The sequence below is a fragment of the Haemaphysalis longicornis genome, unplaced genomic scaffold (assembly GCF_048455015.1).
Source record: "Haemaphysalis longicornis isolate Haplotype H1 unplaced genomic scaffold, Haemaphysalis longicornis Haplotype H1 scaffold_8, whole genome shotgun sequence".
NCBI lineage: Eukaryota > Metazoa > Arthropoda > Arachnida > Ixodida > Ixodidae > Haemaphysalis > Haemaphysalis longicornis.
Window position 1 is genome coordinate 28,345,949 of NW_027526445.1, and position 10,958 is coordinate 28,356,906.

At 45.3% G+C, this 10,958-nt stretch overlaps 3 non-coding genes across 3 annotated transcripts; 1 reads left to right on the forward strand and 2 right to left on the reverse strand.

Annotated features, from left to right (window-relative positions):
- Positions 1 to 8,221: 8,221 nt before the first annotated feature.
- Positions 8,222 to 8,293, reverse strand: Trnat-ugu (transfer RNA threonine (anticodon UGU)). Its single transcript has one exon. It is a non-coding gene; the product is annotated as a tRNA-Thr (tRNA).
- Positions 8,294 to 8,704: 411 nt separating this feature from the next.
- Positions 8,705 to 8,776, reverse strand: Trnat-ugu (transfer RNA threonine (anticodon UGU)). Its single transcript has one exon. It is a non-coding gene; the product is annotated as a tRNA-Thr (tRNA).
- A 1,258-nt stretch (positions 8,777 to 10,034) lies between these two features.
- On the forward strand, positions 10,035 to 10,106 carry Trnat-ugu (transfer RNA threonine (anticodon UGU)). The gene has a single exon. It is a non-coding gene; the product is annotated as a tRNA-Thr (tRNA).
- Positions 10,107 to 10,958: the final 852 nt, after the last annotated feature.

Here is a 10,958-nt window from a genome sequence, read left to right on the forward strand (position 1 = left end):
AAAATAAAAATCCCATTTAAAAAAAAACACACAGTTTTCAAGGTTAACAACATACCTTAAAACGCTGGAATGCTGCCCAGGGCATCGATGTGCTGCTAGGTCTAATTTGACAGTAATTTTGGCCGAAAAAAAATGGCTACTCGTTTCGTTACTCGCTGTAGACCTATATGTGCTAGGGCAACAATCTGTCAGATGGTGGCGCCGAAGGAAGCAGTCTTAGTTGATTTTACCTAACCGGCCGAACCACTTCTGCTCACTGACTAGCCGGGGTCAATGTAATTACTAATAATGAGTCTGGCTAGTCCATGAGCGGAAGTGGTTTGGACGGTTCGGTAAAAATCAAGACAGACTGGTCCTATCCAGTACAGCAATCCTCGCTGGTGTCGTTTCGCAACTGCAAACGGTTCAGTCTGTCTTTATTTTACCCATCCGGGCAAACCGATTCCGCTCACTGACTAGCCAGAGTCATTATTAGTAATTACAGTGAGTTGTCTAGCCAGTGAGGGCGAGAGGTTCGGCCGGTTGGGTAAAATCAACTAAGACTGCTCCTGTCGCCGCCATGATGCGACACTAATTACACCACTGAGCCGCCTAGTAGTTTTATTTCACTGTGGACGATTTATATATTGTGATCTCAGAATTTCGTACACAAAAATATGTGATGCGTAAACCCATACAATTACGGAAAGTTCCCTGTACGTATACGCAAGATGTATAGGCAAAGTATACGGAAGATGCTTCGGAATTCTTATTTAAAAGGTCTGAAGATTTCTTTTTTAACAGAGTGGAGAGAATTTGTATCAAGTACTAAAACATCTCCTCTTGAGTACGCAAATAAGTGGTACCGATGTCGCAGTAGTAGTTTGGCTAATGTTATGTGAGAAAAAAAACTCGCCGGCTTTTTCTTCTCTTGGCAGCGCCCTATGACTGCAAATCTTTACAGATATTACGAGACAGACAGGGAAAGCAAGTTCACTGACAGACCCTTTCATACACATGACATAAAGAACAGATGCAAAATGTGGCACTATAACTAGCACAGGTAGCAGAAGTGCTGCCGTTTTTTGAAAAGAAGACAACTTTGCAAAACATAGGCCGTACACAGGGCGACAAGCTTCCAAAATCAACGCACCGGCAATACTGGTAGGAGCCTCCACAGCGGGTTGAAAGAAATCGCCTCAAAACAGGGCATGGCTCAAAACATTAATACTAAAAACACAAACATTTACCTTAACACTACATCAACGATTTGATGATTGCATCCATCTGATATATAAAGCTTTGAGGAAAAAGTGGTTGCCTGCAAAGGCGCTACAACTACACCTGTGGGCACAATCAAATTTGTAAGCGAACATTTGCGTTTCTGCTCGCGCCTAGAACGTCAGTTTTTATGAAGTCTAGCAAACCTATTCACACACAGTAATTTTTTACTCGGCGAAAAGGCATAGTTCTCCTACCTGCAAGGGTTTACACTGAACACTTCCAGTGTACACTTCAGAGTCTCACCCCCATTGTATACCAAAGATGGGCTGTTCTTGCGCGAGAATTTCATTGTGGCGATCAGAGCATAAATTCTACGCTCCTCGAAATATGGACAGGATGTACTCAGCACAGGCATGGTATTATGGTAAAACGTAGTGCCGATTATCTACAGTAGTGACCAAATACTTATCGAATCAAATATCCTTTTTTGTATTTTGAGAATATGAATAACTGCCTCATCATGGCTCGGGCATATCTTGAGCTATTTTATTTTTTTTTCTTCTATAAATATCGACGTACGAAACTATCTGTCACCCCTCTAAAACCACCGGCTTTCACTGATTCAAGTAATATGTTTCAAGGCACATGAAACCGTCCTAAAAAGTGCGGTGAAACAGTCTTTCTACGAGTCCAATGTTCCGTAATGGTTGGCATCTGTTGTTGCTTCTTTAAATTAAAAAAACTACTATAAAAAAGCACAAATGAAGTGGCATAATTTAAACATGTTCCGGTGTAATATCAGGTAAACTATATTTAGTTGAAATGGCCCAGCTAGCTTTAGTTAAATCAATACGCAAGAAAGAGGTGAAGTGCACGAACGGGACTTTTATACCTGCAACACCTACTACATTCATTTCTTTTTGTGGGGGCCATTTTGTGAGCTCGAACTGCAAGCCGGAGAAGCATGAAAATCTGGTAATAACAAAACACTGTGCTATCTACATGTGCAACGCTGTAATCTTTTTTGTTACTGCTGCACTACGTCGAGGTTTTGAATGTATAACCTCTAAGGAAAGAGATTATTCGTTTCCTTCAAAAATGCACAGCAATGTGCCTTGTCTCGCGGAAAATGTGAGAACCCTCAGTTTACGGAAATTATAAAGGCAGCAACAAGTGACAGCGCGTGTCGGAGCGCACTTCAGTATTTCGCCTATTTAGACCCCGCCATGGAGTTGTACGACCTGAAAATGATCAAGCAGAAGCGCAACTGATCCCCTTTTTCCGTATACCAAAAATATATTCTGTCGTCGAAAAGGAGATAATTATAAACGATTAACAAGTATTGCAGGTCTCATCGTGGAATATCGGATCCGGTGACTTTGGAGGACATATTGATTAAATCACTCAAATCCACCTAAGTGGAACTTAAGAGATAGCGACATTTGCTTACCCTATCTAAGCGCAACGCTGTCAAAGCAATTATGTGACATAATTTACATGACTTCTACGGAATGTTTGTGGCCTCAGGTTAAAGAACGTTAAAATAAACAATATCTTAAAAAAGTATTTGCTACCCAAAAAAACAATACCATCTAACCTTCCAATTTCTTACGTGGAAACTAGCAATATGGACGCCATTTTAATTATTTACATCCCATCAAAAGAAAAAAAAAACCACTTAGTAACAATATACCGTTTGTTCTAGTTTGTATCAAAACAGGTGCCCGTCATTTCGCATAGAACAAAAGTCTGTGTAGACGACCACCGGACTATAACAGACTCACTGAAACATGTTTTTGGTAGGGGAAGGTTGTTCGTGTCACTACAGATTCCCCTGATTTATTTCCGTCGTCTCTGTATAGGTCATTTCGCAATAAAACTCATTCTGTGTGTTGTGATTGCCAATATATGTCATTAAAACACCTGTGTTCTGTTGCAAGGTAGACAAGGCAATGTTTGCTTCTGGGCACGTTCCGCCAAATGAGTTTTGTCCTTTCTTCCTTCCACGAGAACACTTAAGGCCAGCACTTTGTGCCATCTCAGTCACCTGGAACAACTTCTGCAGTGCCGTACGGATGCTGAGCTGGCGATGAATGTTAAAAGTGTCATTTTGCTCTCCCCACAAAAACAAGTGAGGGGCATGATGTTTCAAAGGACAGTGTCCATCCGGATCCTGCTAAACCTCAAGCGGTGTCCGACTTCCCTAAACCAACTATTGTGGAAGACCGGCGCTGTTTCGTCCGAATGTGCTCCTATTTCCGACGCATCATAACAAACGTCGTGTCAGTAATTGCGCTACCAGTTAAGCTACTCGGCGGAAGTCATGACTTGTGCACTTAGTACCATGCGATCAAGCCTTTCTTACGCTTCTTGGCTTGCATACGTCACCTTCAATGCTGCGCCATTTCGAACCTTCGGCGCCCACCGAAATCCACACCAATGCCAGCGGTCTCGGTCTGGAAAGAGTCGCGTCCCAAAGGAAGGCAGGATTAGACGAGTTCGTCGTTGCATACGCGATCGATGCTTTGATAAAGAAGGCATGTAATTATTGTAACAGCGAAAAACTTATGTAACCGTGTTTTGCTATCTCAAAGATCCAACCTTAACTTCACGGTCTAACCTTCCATCTACACAATGGTCGTCATGCCCGTTATTGGCTATCGGCAATCAAGTATTCATCCCGCCGCCATCTGAATACGACATCCGAGTGATATACCATCCGGACGCAAGCACACCACCGTCAATGTTCTATCCCCGTGCATATTTATCCCCCTATAAAGCCGAGATTACGGCCATTGGTTGGACACACGCATCTTTATCACTTGAGGACAGGGCCGCTCATCAACCGTCGCACAATATATATATATATGTAAATATTGTGAGACTGTAGATAGAAGGTGACGGGACCGTTGCTTTCGCAGCTCCTTTATTCCGAGGCGTCAGGCGGGGATCAACCAAGATGGCGACCCAGCGTCCCTGCTGATGATGATTAGCCGAAGACGAGGTTGTGCCGGTGATGATGAGTATGTACAGCAGATGATGCGGTAGCCGCAAGCTACTGGTGATGATGATTAGTACCAATGTGGACAAATATCTTCTAGCAGGCAGCAAGACACAAACTCAGCTCACACTATTATCCCCCTCGTTGAAAGAAGCGGCCGCCTGGCTGTGTTTCAGAGTTCGTCGCCGTGGTTAAAAACCTTGAGCCGGGAAGCGTTAACTATCTCGGTGCCACGATGGCGGTGGTCGGAACTTGGGCAAACCGGTGTGACGCGAAAGTTTACAGGAGAGGTCGCCACGAGAACCTTGTACGGACCAAGGAAACGGTGCAAGAACTTCTACCATAGGCCCGGAACACGAATAGGCGTCCACACCAATTCAGGAGAGCGATGCCCAGCGTCGTAGCGTTGCTTTCGATCCTGTTGGCACGCTTCAGTGCGCATGCGGGCAAGTTGGCGGCAGTGTTCAACGCGAGCAACAAATTGTTCAGGAGACGTCGCAGAAGGTGACACGGGAGTGGCGAAGAAGCAGGTATCCAGAGTGTGCGAAGGGTGACGGCCGTATGCAAGGTAGTACGGGGAGTATCCGGTTGTGGTCTGAATTGCGGTATTGTAAGCATAGGTAACAGGAGGTAAGATGGCGTCTCACTTGCGATGGTCAGGATGAATATACATAGATAGCATATCAGAGAGAGTTCGATGGAAGCGTTCTGTGAGGCCGCATGTTTGGGGATGAAAGATGGACGTCATCTTGTGACAGGTGTTGGAAGCTCGAAGCAAGTCGGCGAGAATTCGAGACAGAAATGTATTGCCTCGATCGCTTAGCAAAACGCGGGGGGCTCTATGGCGCAGCAGAATGTTGTTTAAGAAGAAGTTAGCGGTCTCGGTGGCGCTAGCTGAGATAAGTGGAGCGGTTTCGGCGTAGCGAGTCAGGTGGTCCACTGCCGTAACTATCCAGCGATGACCGGCTTCTGACGGAGGCAAGGAACCGTAAAGGTGAATACCGACCACTTCAAATGGGCTTGCTGGACACGGAAGGGGCTGGAGTTGATCGGCAAGGGGTGACGTGGAGCGTTTCCGGTGCTGACAAGGCGCACAAGAGGGGACGTATTTGGCAACACTAGTGGAAAGCTCTGGCCAAAAGAAGCGCCCTCGGACATGGTCGTAGGTCTTCTGGAATCCGAGGTGGCCTGCAGTTGGGTCGTCGTGCAACGCTTCCAAAATGCGTGGACGGAGGGAACGGGGCACAACCGGAACCCATCTGGCTCCATCGGTGTGGTGGTTGATGCGGTACAATGTGCTATCCAGAAGCTGGAACTGGTCCAGCTGACGACGTAGGCGGCTATTCGGTGGTTGTGTGCAGCTGGTGAGCCGATCGATTATCGTCCGAAAATAACTGTCGGCGTGTTTAAGGGCAACCAAGTCGGGGATATCGTTGATAGGAATATCGGTGGGTGCAATGGGAAAGGTGGCTCATTAGAATGTCGGACAACGTCGTCTGAAGACTTCACAAGTGGACACCGGGAAAGCGCGTCCGCGTCGAGATGCTTGCGACCAGACTTATAGATTACCGTGAAGTCATATTCTTGCAAGCGGAGAATCCAGCGCCCAAGTCGTCCTGACCGATTTTTCAAAGAAGACAGCCAACACAGGGCACGGTGATCTCTAACTACTGTGAAATGTCGGTTGTAAAGGTGTGGAAGAAACTTTTGAACAGACCACACAACAGCCAGACATTCTTGCTCTGTGATGGGGTAATTTTTTTCTGCGGACGTCAGAGAGCGCCATGCGCGTAGGCAACCACTCGTTCAGCGAGTGACCATCGCGCTGTAGCAAGACGGCGCCAATTCCATGCCCGCTAGCGTCAGTATGAAGAAGGACTGGCTATGTGTCATCGAAGTGGCGAAGTACAGGCCTGGATGTAAGTTCTTGCTTTAGGTTTTGAAAAGCCTCCTCGCAGTCGTCACTCCAGACAAAGGGGTTACCGGAAGGCAGCAGCTGATTGAGGGGCGAGGCTAGGGTAGCGAAATTGCGAACGAAACGACGGAAATATGATGCCAAGCCAAGGAAACTGCGAATTCATTTTTGTTCTTGAGGTCGAGGGAAATTAGCCACAGCGGAAATTTTGTCTGGGTCGGGCCGTATACCATCTTTGCTGACAATGTGGCGGAGAACTTTGATGGATCTGCGGGCGAAGTGGCACTTCTTGGTGTTCGAAGATAGGCCGGCTTTGGCCAGATTAGTCAGAACTTCATCGAAACGCCGGAGATGTTCAGAAAAATTCGACGAGAAAATAACAATGTCATCCAGGTAACACAAGCACGTCTTCCATTTAACGCCAGGAAGGACTGTGTCTATCATGTGCTTAAATGTGGCTGGGGCGTTGCATAAACCAAACGGCTATACAATAAACTCGTATAAGCCGTCTGAAGTAGCAAACGCTGTCTCTTCTTTGTCAGGCTCGTGCATGGGTATCTGCCAATAACCAGATCGCAGGTGTAAGCTGGAGAAAAAGTCCGCCCCCTGAAGACAGTCGAGCGCGTCATCTCTGTGCCGCATTGGATAAACATCCTTCTTGGTGATCATATTCGAGGCTCGATAGTCCACGCAAAACCGCACGGAACCATCCTTCTTGCGGACTAAAATCAAGGGGGAAGACCATGGGCTGGAAGACGGCCGAATGGTGTTTTCTTCCAGCATGTATGCTACATTTTCCTGGATGACTTTTCATTCGGACGATGACGCACGGTATGGGCGACGGTGGACGATGTGAGTCCCATCCACCTCGATCCGATGCGCTGTCACAGATGTCTGCCCCAGCTTGCTAGAAAGGCAGTCAAATGTGTCCCTGTGTTTATCCAGGAGTTGAAGCAGCTGGTTTGTTTCACTTTCTGAGAGATCTTTGCTGATGGTAGCCTTAAGTGTGGAAATATTTGACTCAGATTTTGCAGACGTCGGAACGGAAGAGACGGAGCACAGGGCAACTAAGGAGAGCATATCGTCAGGCAGAACAGAAGCGATATATATATATGTATATATATATATATATATATATATATATATATATATATATATATATATATATATATATATATATATATATATATATATATATATATATATATATATATATATACACATATACGGTCGAAGAAAATAAGTTTCCAATGGTCCAGAACAAATATCAAATGTAGAGTCCGACGCAAGTCTAAAAAAAACATGTTTACTAACGTTTCAATTGGTGGTCCAGTCTTCATCGGAGTAACCGATGAAGACTGGACCAACAATCGAAATGTAAGTAAACATGTTTGTTTTTGTTTGTTTTAATTTTATATAGATATATATATTTATATATATATATATATATATATATATAGTAAGGAAATGAGGGGCTCGTTGAGGAAACACAGAAAGATAGGTCAGCAGTCTACAACGCCAAAGCAGGCATAGGGGTGTGGTTAGGCTTTTTTCTTTTTCACTACGGTTAATAAGGTAAACATTTTTTTGATTATACAGAAGAAAGAAAGAAAGAAAATCACGCGCCCAGACTGGGGACCGAACCCACGCCTTTCGATTACATGTCGAATGCCTTACCAATTCGGCTATCTGGGCGACTGTGTTCTTCACTTTCTGGGCTATTTATATTTACTAGAAGTGTATCTGACGCTTGAGGGTGGTAGCCAGCGCCACTCTGACTACACGGGGAGAAGGGGACCTTCTTTTCAACCCCCGTGGCGTGACTCGAACGTCTACAGCCTGTCATGAGCGGGTTACTGGGGGGAAGCCCTCTTATGCTACCTAGGCATCAAGACTGCCAGAACCGACACCCTCGCTAGGCTTTCGCAGAATAATATAGTAAGGAAATGAGGGGCTCGTTGAGGAAACACAGAAAGATAGGTCAGCAGTCTACAACGCCAAAGGAGGCATAGGGGTGTGGTTAGGCTCTTTTCTTTTTCACTACGGTTAATTAAGTAAACATTTTTTTAATTATACAGAAGAAAGAAAGAAAGAAAAACACGCGCCCAGAGTGGGGACCGAACCCACGCCTTTCGATTACATGTCGAATGCCTTACCAATTCGGCTATCTGGGCGACTGTGTTCTCCTTCACTTTCTGGGCTATTTATATTTACTAGAAGTGTATCTGACGCTTGAGGGTGGTAGTTAGCGCCACTCTGACTACACGGGGAGAAGGGGACCTTCTTTTCAACCCCCTTTGCGTGACTCGAACGTCTACAGCCTGTCATGAGCGGGTTACTGGCGGGAAGCCCTCTTATGCTACCTAGGCATCAAGACTGCCAGAACCGAGACCCTCGCTAGGCTTTCGCAGAATAATATAGTAAGGAAATGAGGGGCTCGTTGAGGAAACAGTGAAAGATATGTCAGCAGTCTACAACACCAACGGAGACATAGGGGTGTGGTTAGGCTCTTTTCTTTTGCACTACGGTTAATTAAGTAAACATTTTTTTTAATTATACAGAAGAAAGAAAGAAAGAAAAACACGCGCCCAGAGTGGGGACCGAACCCACGCCTTTCGATTACATGTCGAATGCCTTACCAATTCGGCTATCTGGGCGACTGTATTTTCCTTCACATTCTGGGCTATTTATATTTACTAGAAGTGTATCTGACGCTTGAGGGTGGTAGCCAGCGCCACTCTGACTACACGGAGAGAAGGGGACCTTCTTTTCAACCCCCGTGGCGTGACTCCAACGTCTACAGCCTGTCATGAGCGGGTTAATGGCGGGAAGCCCTCTTATGCTACCTAGGCATCAAGACTGCCAGAACTGGCTGCCAGCGCTGGCTACCACCCTCAAGCGTTAGATACACTTGTAGTAAATATAAATAGCCCAGAAAGTGAAGGAGAACACAGTCGCCCAGATAGCCGAATTGGTAAGGCATTCAACATGTAATCGAAAGGCGTGGGTTCGGTCCCCACTCTGGGCGCGTGTTTTTCTTTCTTTCTTTCTTCTGTATAATTAAAAAAATGTTTACTTAATTAACCGTAGTGAAAAAGAAAAGAGCCTAACCACACCCCTATGCCTCCTTTGGCGTTGTAGACGGCTGACCTATCTTTCTGTGTTTCCTCAACGAGCCCCTCATTTCCTTACTATATAATTCTGCGAAAGCCTAGCGATGGTCTCGGTTCTGGCAGTCTTGATGCCTAGGTAGCATAAGAGGGCTTCCCGCCAGTAACCCGCTTATGACAGGCTGTAGACGTTCGAGTCACGCCACGGGGGTTGAAAAGAAGGTCCCCTTCTCCCCGTGTAGTCAGAGTGGCGCTGGCTACCGCCCTCAAGCGTCAGATACACTTCTAGTAAATATAAATAGCCCAGAAAGTGAAGGAGAACACAGTCGCCCAGATAGCCGAATTGGTAAGGCATTCGACATGTAATCGAAAGGCGTGGGTTCGGTCCCCACTCTGGGGGCGTGTTTTTCTTTCTTTCTTCTGTATAAATAAAAGAAATGTTTACTTAATTAACCATAGTGAAAAAGAAAAGAGCCTAACCACACCCCTATGCCTCCTTTGGTGTTGTAGACTGCTGACCTATCTTTCTGTGTTTCCTCAACGAGCCCCTCATTTCCTTACTATATTATTCTGCGAAAGCCTAGCGAGGGTCTCGGTTCTGGCAGTCTTGATGTCTAGGTAGCATAAGAGGGCTTCCCGCCAGTAACCCGCTCATCACAGGCTGTAGACGTTCGAGTCACGCCACGGGGCTGAAAAGAAGTCCCCTTCTCCCCGTGTAGTCAGAGTGGCGCTGGCGACCACCCTCAAGCATCAGATACACTTCTAGTAAATATAAATAGCCCAGAAAGTGAAGGAGAACACAGTCGCCCAGATAGCCGAATTGGTAAGGCATTCGACATGTAATCGAAAGGCGTGGGTTCGGTCCCCACTCTGGGCGCGGGTTTTTCTTTCTTTCTTCTGTATAATTAAAAAAATGTTTACTTAATTACCCGTAGTGAAAAAGAAAAGACCCTAACCACACCCCTATGCCTCCTTTGGCGTTGTAGACTGCTGACCTATCTTTCTATATATATATATATATATATATATATATATATATATATATATATATATATATAAATATATATATAGCGAATCAGAAAATGGGAAATGAGGGGCTCCGTGAAAATAAGACAGAAAATAAGGGTTGGCAGTCAAGAAAACCTGAGAAAGCAAAGGGGAGGTTGTGGTGGGTCAGAATTTTTGTGGTGAAGAATTTTGTTAGTCGAAAAGAAAGTGGTGAAAAAATGCCCGCCGGGCGGGATCCGAACCCACGACCTCCAGAATACCGGTCTGGTGCGATAACCACTACGCTACCGGCGGGGCTATTTCCCCAGCACTTTCTCGGGTATTTATGTTAAGGTATTTTTGTTTCCTTCACTTGGGGTGGTAGCCGTGGGAGGTCGTGGGTTCGGATCATTTTTTCACCACTTTCTTTTCGACTAAAAAAATTCTTCATCTCTTTCTATGACCCACCACAACCTCCCCTTTGCTTTCTGAGGTTTTCTTGACTGCCAACCCTTATTTTCTGTCTTATATATATATATATATATATATATATATATATATATATATATATATATATATATATATATATATATACACATATATATATACACACATACTTATACGGGATGGGAGATAACATAAGAACGCACATTCAAAATGCAGGCCTTGGCCGACGGCCAGTGTTTTACCACTCGAACGACGGCGATGGTCGAGTGGTAAACCACTCGAATCGTAAGCGGGA